The sequence below is a fragment of the Canis lupus genome, chromosome 4 (assembly GCF_003254725.2).
Source record: "Canis lupus dingo isolate Sandy chromosome 4, ASM325472v2, whole genome shotgun sequence".
Lineage (NCBI taxonomy): Eukaryota > Metazoa > Chordata > Mammalia > Carnivora > Canidae > Canis > Canis lupus.
In genome coordinates this window covers 74,036,343-74,046,210 of record NC_064246.1, presented here as the reverse complement: position 1 = coordinate 74,046,210, position 9,868 = coordinate 74,036,343, and the positions used below count along the sequence as shown (strand labels likewise).

The 9,868-nt window shown below is 48.8% G+C and overlaps 1 protein-coding gene across 8 annotated transcripts in view; it reads left to right on the top strand.

The window, feature by feature from the left end:
• The first annotated feature begins 2,841 nt into the window (after positions 1 to 2,841).
• Positions 2,842 to 9,868, top strand: part of RAI14 (retinoic acid induced 14) — a 138,174-nt gene continuing 131,147 nt past the window's right edge. For 2 of the 8 annotated variants that reach the window (XM_049109387.1, XM_025436451.3), the window contains exon 1: positions 2,842 to 2,996. The gene's annotated coding sequence lies outside the window, so the exon portion shown is untranslated. Of the gene's footprint in view, positions 2,997 to 3,774; positions 3,871 to 9,314; positions 9,339 to 9,868 lie in introns of those variants that run through there. The other 6 variants (XM_049109390.1, XM_025436453.3, XM_049109388.1 and 3 more) reach the window with 6 other exon arrangements.

The following is a 9,868-nucleotide window of genomic DNA, read 5'->3' as shown; positions in this document are numbered from 1 at the left end:
CCCAAAGCCAAATAAAGCAAAGGGTTACTTTTTGGCCCTGGTGTGATACCTACCTCTATTTCCTCTATTAGGGACAGTTTCTTGTTATTCCAACTAGTCTTAGCCTTGGTTGCCCGGACTTAAAAAGTTCCTAATGTGGAGGAAAAACAAAATTGATAAAAGATGGAGCAAGAAAGAAGGGATGTGATATTTTTTAATTTCAAAAATGAAAATTTGGCTTTACCAATCAGCTCCTTTCATGGACCCTGCTAAATCCTGGATGGCAACACTCTTAGGAATTTATAATCTTGTAGGTATGAGAAGATTGACCTGCTAGAACAATTTAGAGAATGATGCTTCGCCATAGAATGTAAAGTCAATACCGTTTGTGATGGCTCCTCAAATTAAGACAATGGGTTTAGGATTATAAGCTGAAAAAATTCTCAGAGGCCATGTAGTTCAATGTTCTTTTTTACTGATTAGGAAAGTGGGACCAGGAGAAGTTTAAACACTCGGTGAACTTCAAAAGGCAGGTTGGTAAAAGAGGGAGCAGGAAACATGGTAGCTTTGTTCTTACTACTGCTGGGACTATATATTACATCTCAGTTACCTTGCTTTGCCGGTAATTCATCTATTCAAACACAATATGCTGTTCCACCGAAAAAATGTTTTAACAAGTTTCTAGGCAGTTTAGATGATCAGTTTGTCCTTGCTCCCTTCTCTGAAACCTTGGCACATGGGCCCGGTTTCCATTAAAGGGCGTGTTCAATGTATCCTGAATGAGTTAGCAGTTCTCAAAGGCCTGGGGAAAAAATAAACCAAACCAAACCAATGAGAAGACTGTGTCCGATCCTGTACTTGACCATCAATTCTTCTGCAGGTGGCACAACTTCAGCTGTGGTCTGAACAGTTGTTTGAGTTTCAGGGGAGGAGGCATCTGGAAAAGAATCTTGGCATATCAGCCTAACTACAAGAGTCCTTCCCTCCACAGCAACTCCACACTCAAAGCTGGGCTTGCTGATGTTTGGTGGGGGGTGGGGGGGATTATAAATTAAGGAGAATAAGCACACAAACTACCAACAGGAGCCATCGAGCTGCCATAGGCAGTGGGGCTCAGAGGTAAGTGCCTGGGACAGGGCACTGTAAGAATGATCTTTTTTTTTAAGATTTTATTTTATTTATTCATGAGGGACACACAGAGAGAGGCAGAGACATAGGCAGAGGGAGAAGCAGGCGCCTCACAGGGAGCCCGATGCGGGACTCGATTCCAGGACTCTGGGATCATGTCCTGAGCCGAAGGCAGATGCTCAACCGCTGAGCCACACAGGCGTCCCAAGAATGTTTAATGCTGTCTGATAGTAAACTTCAACTTGCCAACTGTTCCTACAGAATATGCACATGTTCGGTTTCGAAGGTGGTCCCATATACCCATATACCATGCTCCGAATCCCACCTTGCCAGCTGCCCTTGCTTGCAGACTGACCTGCTAAAGGCAGAACAGAAAGCGCACAAGTATTTGTCGATTAATACGAACCATAATGAAAAACTGTATCATAGAAATGGCCAGCATCAAACGAACAAGCAGCTTGCCAGTTCGCATCTCAGAGCGTCGTTTTATTCCCGAGGGATAAAGGACGGGAAGAGGAGCGCATGGCTCGCTTTAAACGGGCTATTCATCACTTTTCAAAAGAATCTCTGATGTGTGATTTCGGAAGACCATGCAGCACAGTCACTTCCCAGTTCCCAGTTCCACAGCTTTTGCTCCCTGTTTGACAAGTTACCCGTTACAGCGAACACAGCCTGTTGCCTTGGGGGAGCGGAGGAGGCAGATACACTCTAACGGGGAGACCATCCAGTCGCAGCCACGATGCACCCTTTTAAATTGAACTGTTTGGGTGAATTTCACTTTCGTTGGAACTGATTTTTTTTTTTTTTTAAGTTCAAATGACTTCCAGTGGATCCCACCACAAAGGACTCGTGTCATTTATTCTAGAAAGCCTCCTGCCCTGCGTAAGGCTGCAGAGCTAACCCAGAGAAGGAAGGGGGCCTTTGGTGAACGTAGACTTTTTCTAAGCCAGAGCTGGTTGGCGGGACTAGAATGAATAGAAAAGCAGCCCCAAACTCCAGGAGTAGGTGGGGGGCTTGGAAATCCTGGGAATCACGGGAGGAGTCTACGATGATTGAAAGGCCGGTTTTAGCGCGCGGCAGCGGACGGAGGCGCCGCGGGACGGGGGGCCCGGGCGGGGGAGGCCCCTCCGCGCGTCCCAGACGCGGCTGGGGGCGTCCGCGGCCGAGCCCCTGGGTTCGGGGCAGGTTCCTCCTTTGTAAGTCCTGAGCCGAGCCACGCTTCGCGCGCGCAGCCTCTCCCTCCCTCTTGCCACCTGATGAGTGTGAGCAGCCGCCGCAGCGCCCGGCTCCGGCCGCGCAGGCAGGAGCGGATCCGGCTTTACTTTCCGTCCCAGAATCCTGGAGGACTGAGCCGACCCGACTGGCTCGGACCGGGGACTCTGAGAGCCCCCACGACCACGAGCGAGCTTGGAAGTTGCCCAGAAACGTAGAGCGTTCGGGATCTCGCCCGCCCTGACCCCGGGGCCGGAGCGCCGCGGTTCGCCACTGGCCTCGGGGGACGGCGAGGAGGAGGACGGGCCGGGTCGGCGGGGCCCGGTGCCCACCCGCGGAGTTCGGGGCCGCGGGGGCGGGGCGGGGCGGGGCGGGGCGGGGCGAGCAGCTCCCCCCGCGGCCCGCGGGACCCGGGTCGGCGGGGGCCGGCGCCGCGCGGCCACGTGGTGGTGCTGCCGCCGCCCCCGTCCCCCCGCCCGCCGCGGGCGCCCGCCCCGCCCCGCCCCCGCCCGCCGGCGCAGCCCGGGAGCCGCGGCGCCCACGGCCCCCCGCAGCGGGGGAGGAGGAGGGACCGCGGCGCAGGAAGCCGAGCAGGAAGCGAGCCCGGCCGCCGCGTTTTCCTGGGGAAGCGGCGGGTGGAGCGGAGCCCGCGGGCCCGGGAGCCGCCGCCCGATGGGGTGAGTGCGGCGCGCCGAGGCCCGGGAGGCTCCGGAGCGGGGACCCGCGCGCGCCGCCGCCTGTGCCGGGGGGTCCCGCCGCCGCGCCCCTGTCCGCCGCGGGCGCCGAGGATGGGGGGGGCGGGAATGAATGACCCGCGGGGCGGCGCGGCCGGGGGCCACCTGGGGGCGACCTGGGGGCGACCCGGGGGCGACCCGGGGGCGCCGGGCGGCAGCCGGTCCCACCTGCCCGGCCCGCCTCGCGCCCGCCCCGGCTGCTCGCGGCGCGCAAACTTGGAGGAGCCGGGGAGCGAGGCGCAAGCGGGCGGCTCGGCGGCTCGGGCGACCCGCGGGCGCTGCTATTGTTCCTGCTCGGCCGGTCGCGAGCCCCTCGCCGCGCAGCGGTGCGGGCTCGCCCCCGCCCCGGGCCTGCTGGCGCCCCTCGCCCCTCGCCCCTCGCCCCTCGCGCCCTTCGCCGCGCCGCAGCCCCGAGGAGGGCGGGGAGGCGCGGTGCTGGAGCTGGGAGGGGGCGCCCTGTGGACCCCGCGCCCGGGCTGCCGGCGCGGGCGGGCTTGTGGCCGGGCTTTAGCTCCTGCAGCGCTCAGGGTGCGCCCGCCGCCCCCCGGGACCCGCGCTCCCCTTTTGTGTCGGGGGCCCTCGGAGCCCAGGGAGGCGGCGCGCTGGGCAGATGGGGGCCGCAGAAGCGGAGGGGTTATGGGGCCTCTCCGGGGCGGGGGCTGGGGCCGGGGCGGGGGCCGGGGCCGGGGCCTGGGCTGGCCGTCCGGGCTTCCGCCGCTCCGAGGAACCCTGCCCTGCGCGACTTGGTTTCCAGCGGTTGGGGCACATCTGGGGTCAGGGCCGCCCACCGCGACCGGCGCAGCCCGCAGGCTCCCAGGTGAGCGGGATGGGTCTCCCGTTTCCATCCGGGAGAGGAGAACGTGCTCTGGCTGTAGGGGGCTGGCAGGAGGAGGAACTGGCAGGCCCATCAGTGGGACTCAGCAGAAGCTCGTCCTAGAGAGGAGAGCCTCACCTTGTGGTCTGAGCAAAGTTGGGGAAGAGCTAGTGCAGCCCGGGGAGGCTGGGTTTTGATTGCTCTGGCCCCCACCTGGGCACAGGTGTAGCCTGGGAGTTTCATTACCGGGGGATGTAATCTGATCGTCTTTTCTTAAAAGATGCCTAACCGGTGTCACTTTTTTTTTTTTTTTTTTACCCACTTAAGCTTTTTGTTAAACGAGTACACCTTAATTTATCCAGTTCTTATGGTTTTTAACCAATGCTTGCATAACCTGGATTGGGTGGTCCTGTGCTGGAGTATCCTGAGGTTTTCATCTCCATTCATTGAAATCTGCTTCGTTAATTTATTGTAGCATTTACATGCCTTAGACTAGACTTGTTTTATGGCTTTTTTTTTTTTCCTTTTGGGTGGTGGTGGTTGTGACTCTGTTGTGAAAAGTCTTATTGTGAAATTGAATAGAATGAGTGGATGCTGGGGCATGAAGACTCAGTGGGGGTGTGATGGTGTCTCTGGGATTGAAGCTCTGTCTTCAGGCTGCCACTCACCAAAGCAATTTTGAAGCAGGTACGCCTTGCATCACCCATCTTTCAAAGATGAAGAAACTGAGGTTTGGAGGTTAAGGAAACTTGGCTTGCAGTTAGTGGAATATGACGGAGGAAACTTTTCCTTTCAGAATAAAAAGAAGTATGAAATATTTCACACATACTTAATAGACACTACTTGTGTTTAAGAGTTGCTAAAAAAAAAAAAGTTGCTAATATCTCCCTATTGTCTTCGTGTCTCCTCCAGTAAAAATAAACCGCAACTGTTGGGTTTTATCCATCCCTCCTCTTCCTCCATCTTCTGGTGATCAATTAGGTGAAGTTAGTGTACATAGTTTCCAGAAACGTTTTGGTTCTTCGATATATATCCAGAAGCAGTATCTGTGAGCTTGTGTATTTAATATTGTACATAAAAACTTTTTTTTGTATAGACTGCTTGCATTTTAAAATTTGTCACTATAGTTTTAAAGTACATGTAGCTCTTCAGCTGCTGCAGAAAATTCCAGTATATGAATAAATCATAGTATCCTAATTCTCTTGCTGAGAGAAAATTATAATATTTCCAATTTTTCACTGTTACACACTTTAGCAGAGTTTTTTTTTTTTTTTTTTTTAAATAACAGTGCAATTGCAAGCATCAGAGACCTGCTTTTGTTATATACCCATCCCCTTCATTGCTGGGAAATGGGGGTCTAGGTCATGCTGCATTTATTGTTTCATTCCTCAACAGAAATTTAGGGTGTACGTAGGGTCTCTCTTGCTTACCTATTGAATGAAAAAAGTGAATTTGATCCTTTTTTTATTTTTTTTTAAGCTCTAAGATTGTTAGTTGCATTATTTTGTTTTTACAATTCCTATTGTTTGGAGTAAGAAAAGTGCCTCTGAATGACAAAGTTGAAGCATGAGGCAAACTGTGGTGCTGAGTTTGGGATACTTCTTCCAGAGTGTTTTTTTCTCAGGCCTCACTGTAACCTCGGATCACCCACTCTACCTTCTCTTCCTCATTTCTTCAAGCTTGGTAGGGTTAAGTAGAGTAGGAAAATACTTTTGTAAATGCGTACCCAAAGAGTTTATGAAAATGTCTTGACATTTTGCCCCAAATTGTAACCCCTTAATCTGGAAGCAATTTAAGGCATTTAAACACTTTGGCTTCCTCATTATTCCTTCAAATTGCCAGGCACATTCCTGCCTTGGCCCTTGCATTTGCTGTGCCACTATCTGGACCACTCTTCCCCTAGATCATCTCTGTGGCTGTGCTTCTCGGCACCAGGCCTCTACTCGGGTGTCCATCACATCAGCTACTACCCCTTTCAGCACACCCTGCCCCTCTTCTGTTTTTTTTTTTTTTTTTTTCTTCACAGCACTTAACACCGTCTAGCTCACCATGTATTTTGAATTATATTAGTCTAATTATTCGAATAGAAGCTCAGCGAAGACAGGAATTTTGTTTCTTGTTCACTGCTGTACTGCTAGTGCCTGGAACAATGTTGACAAACAGTAGTACTCAAATAAATGAATGAGTATAATGCTCTTTGTGTGTTTTTTCTACCTAGAATATCTCGTTTAGTACATTTTGGATATCCTCAATGGTGCTGGTGCCTCCACAGCTGTAACCGAGTCTCCCAAGAGGTCCTATTTACAGGTTCCATCAGGATATAAGTAAGAAACATAACATCTAAAGAAAGCCCTCTCTTTAAATATAATTTATCCTACAAAGTGCTTGTCTTCCTATTTTTTTCTGCCAACATTTGCTTAAAGCTGAATTCAGAAGAAAGCATAAGTAACACGATGCTTGGAAGCACACCCATTTTTCCTTTTCTCGATAACTTAGCTTTCCAACATTTTAAATGTGGAAGACTGCCTCTCCATTCCACACAGCATCTGCACAGACAGCCTAGCTGTAGTCTCAAGTAACGCCAACCACACCGAATTTCTGAGACTAGAAAGTGTATTTTTCTGAATCGTTTGCAGAGGGTATACTCATCTTTGCTGACTGTCTATTCGTGGTGAGGTGTTTTGGGGGAGTTGGAGGGGGGAAGAGGACCTTTAATCTGAAGATACAAAAGCAACCAGTATATAGTAGGGTACCTAGAAATAATTTAAAAATTGTCACATCATGAAATCCATGGCTAATGTTCCTAAAAACATTCACTGTTACAGTGTCTTGCGTTATTTTGCTAGAAGCCAATGGAATTTTCTCTACTTGCATGATGAGTATAGGAGTTGACAAAACAAAGCTAAATATATCAAAGGCCTCTGGGGTATGTTTTAAGTGGGTGATAGGAAAAAAACCATAGACTCCTTTTCCTTATCAACTATATAGGTATATGATACTGATGGCATCCTTTAAAAAAATCACTAATGTATCAAAGTACAACCATTGTATCCTCTGTAATAAAATTATATTGAAAGAAATCAGTTTATTATGAGCCCAGGAAGGGTTAAACTTCAAGCTGAAAACTGTAGCATCTTTATTTATTTATTTATTTATTTATTTATTTATTTATTTATTCATGAAAGAGAACAGAGAGAGAGAGAGGCAGAGACACAGGCAGAAGGAGAAGCAGGCTCCATGCACCGGGAGCCCGATGTGGGATTCGATCCCGGGTCTCCAGGATCACGCCCTGGGCCAAAGGCAGGCACTAAACTGCAGCGCCACCCAGGGATCCCAAAACTGTAGCATCTTAATAAAAAATTGTATGCTTACATGATCTAGAGATTTCTTTTTGGTTTATCCGTACCCCTGAAAAGTGCAGGTGGTTTAATGAAAGAGAAGGATTGTTAGTAACCATCAATTTCCCAACCCCAGCCATCTAGAGTGAACAAAAAAACGAGTCTTAGACATCAGATTCACTGTTGAGTATCAGTAAATTTAGTTGTGGTTTTATTTTATTTTATTTTATTTTTGAGATTTATTTCAGAGAGAGAGTGAGCGAGCAAGTGCATGGAGGTGGGGAGGGGCAGAGGGTGAGAGAAACCCAAGCAGACTCCATACCGAATGCAGGGCTCAGTCTGGGCTGCATCTCAGGATCTGAGCAGAAACTGAGTCCCACGCCCAGCTGACTGTCACCCAGGCACCTCTCCAGTCGGTATTTAACACCCTTCACTGTGTGTTTCAGAACAAATTCTTATATTTGGATGAAGGCAGTCTGCCTCCTTCAGCTTTGTATTCCATGTGTCCAGTAGAGTATCTGTCACATATGAAGTGCTTACTGTTGCTTGAATTACACGCACATGGGTCCCAAAGCCTTCCGTGGAGGTTCTCAGATATTTAGCTGTGCTAGTCTAGAATTTAATGATCAAAAGGCAGAGGAGAGGAGCTGAGGTAGGTTGAAGTTTAGAAGACGTTGTAGGTCTCTCCTCTCCCCAGACAAAGCCACTTCACTTTTCTAAGCCTTAGATTCATCCGCTGTATTTGAGAAACATGACCACCCTTCAGAGAAGCCTGTGCATTGTGTTTTGACTGCTACTCAGAGGTTATGTGTGGTGGGTCATTTCATCTACCCGGACCTGCTTCTGTAGCGTTCATGGAATACAGTGTCTTGCTGTATACATACCATGACCATCGGTCACCCCTGGGCAAGGGGAAACCTTCAGAGTTCCTCATGATTTGTTCATCTCTTCTTCTAATGAATGAATCTGATTGTGAGAAAAGTTGCTTGTAGTCCAAGAAGTTTACTTGTACTGTGGGAGAAAAATGTAGACTTTTCCTTTTTTCCTTAAGTTGACAGGTTAGTGAATGCCAAAGTTTATTATCCAGTAACCTAACCTAAGCAGTTCATCCTCTATCAATTTCCCTCACAATCATTTATATTACTTTTTTATACTGCAGCTCAACTTTTCTTATCCCTGTGAGGTATTGCGGTTGGCAAGGAGCAAAATCCGTCTTCTCTTTGCTTTTTGGTTTATGATTTCTAGACGAATTCAGTTTAATCTAGAATGTTTTGTTTTTCTTTTTTAAAGTGCTGACAAAAAAACCCAGCCACAGCAGCAATCTACTAGACTCTGTTCACTACATCTGTCCGGTTCTTTTTTGCTGGCTGCAGTGATAGAAACTCAGCCAGAAAAAGAAACTCTGGCAGAGCTCATTGGTGAGGAATAGAAGGCTGAGCAGCTTCCTTTTGCTCTAGGGCAGCACGGAGTAAAGTGTCCTCCAAGAGGAGTCCATTTCGCAAACCAGGGAAGGCCATTTAGCAGGGATTTCTAAATGTTTTTGAATCAAAGGTGGATACTTGCAAACCTGAAACAGGTTTTGGACCGTTTTTACTAGGGAGAAATTCTCATATGCAGTGATGCTATATACATTCATAATCTTTGTCAGTTTATGTGTTAAGCCCATTTATGAACCTCTTTGGACTCCCCAAATTAAAAGCCTAAGATCTATTGAAGGGACCTAGAAAACCTTATCAAATTTATGCTGTTTACCTTTATTAGCTACCTCTTAAGGATCAACAGTACAATTACAAGGAGCCTATTTTCTATCCGGTGCCATTATCCCTGACCTGATAACCTGTCATACATGAGTGAAAAGAATTATGCCCTCAATTGGAAAAGCAGTCACTTGTTGCTATGCCAACCAGTTGACATACCACTGACCATTCTTAGGAACTGTTTCTACTGGATGCAATAGAATCTTGTTCAGAAATAATGAGTGGATGGATAGTATGATTTTTTTTTTTTTTTTTCCACAGAGACCTGATGAATTCCAAGGATAGGTCTTGAGTTTCTCACCCCAAGGACAACCTATTTCTTGGGCCTCCACAATCTGCTTTTCAGGTGGCAGCAGTCTCCTTACCTGCTGATGTGGTAGGGAACTGAACTGTCCCTGGGCCCCACCTAACAATCCTCCTAAGCTCACGGGATAAATCTTTGCTCAGTCTAGTGGAGGAAATATTCCCAACACACTCTGTTCTTTTTTTTAAGATTTTATTTATTTATTCATGAGAGAGACATAGGCAGAGGGAGAAGCAGATTCCATGTAGGGAGCCTGATGCGGGACTCGATCCTGGGACTCCGGGATCATGCCCTGAGCTGAAGGCAGATGCTCAACCACTGAGCCACCCAGGCGTCCCAACACACTCTATGTTCTTGGCCTATCTATCTTGGCCTCCTAGCCTATTGGGGCTGCCTCTAGGAAACCTGAAGAAAACAGGGCCACTTTTCCTGCTTGGGGAGCTGACCCTCATCTGATTTCCCTCTTCCAAAGAAAATCCTCCTTCTGTGGGAGGTAGCAGACACTGGGAGGAGGTACTGCCATTGTTAGCCACATACATGGAGCTCATTCTGTCACTGTTCACCTTAGGTGACATCCTTAATCTCTTCAGTCAAAAATTGGG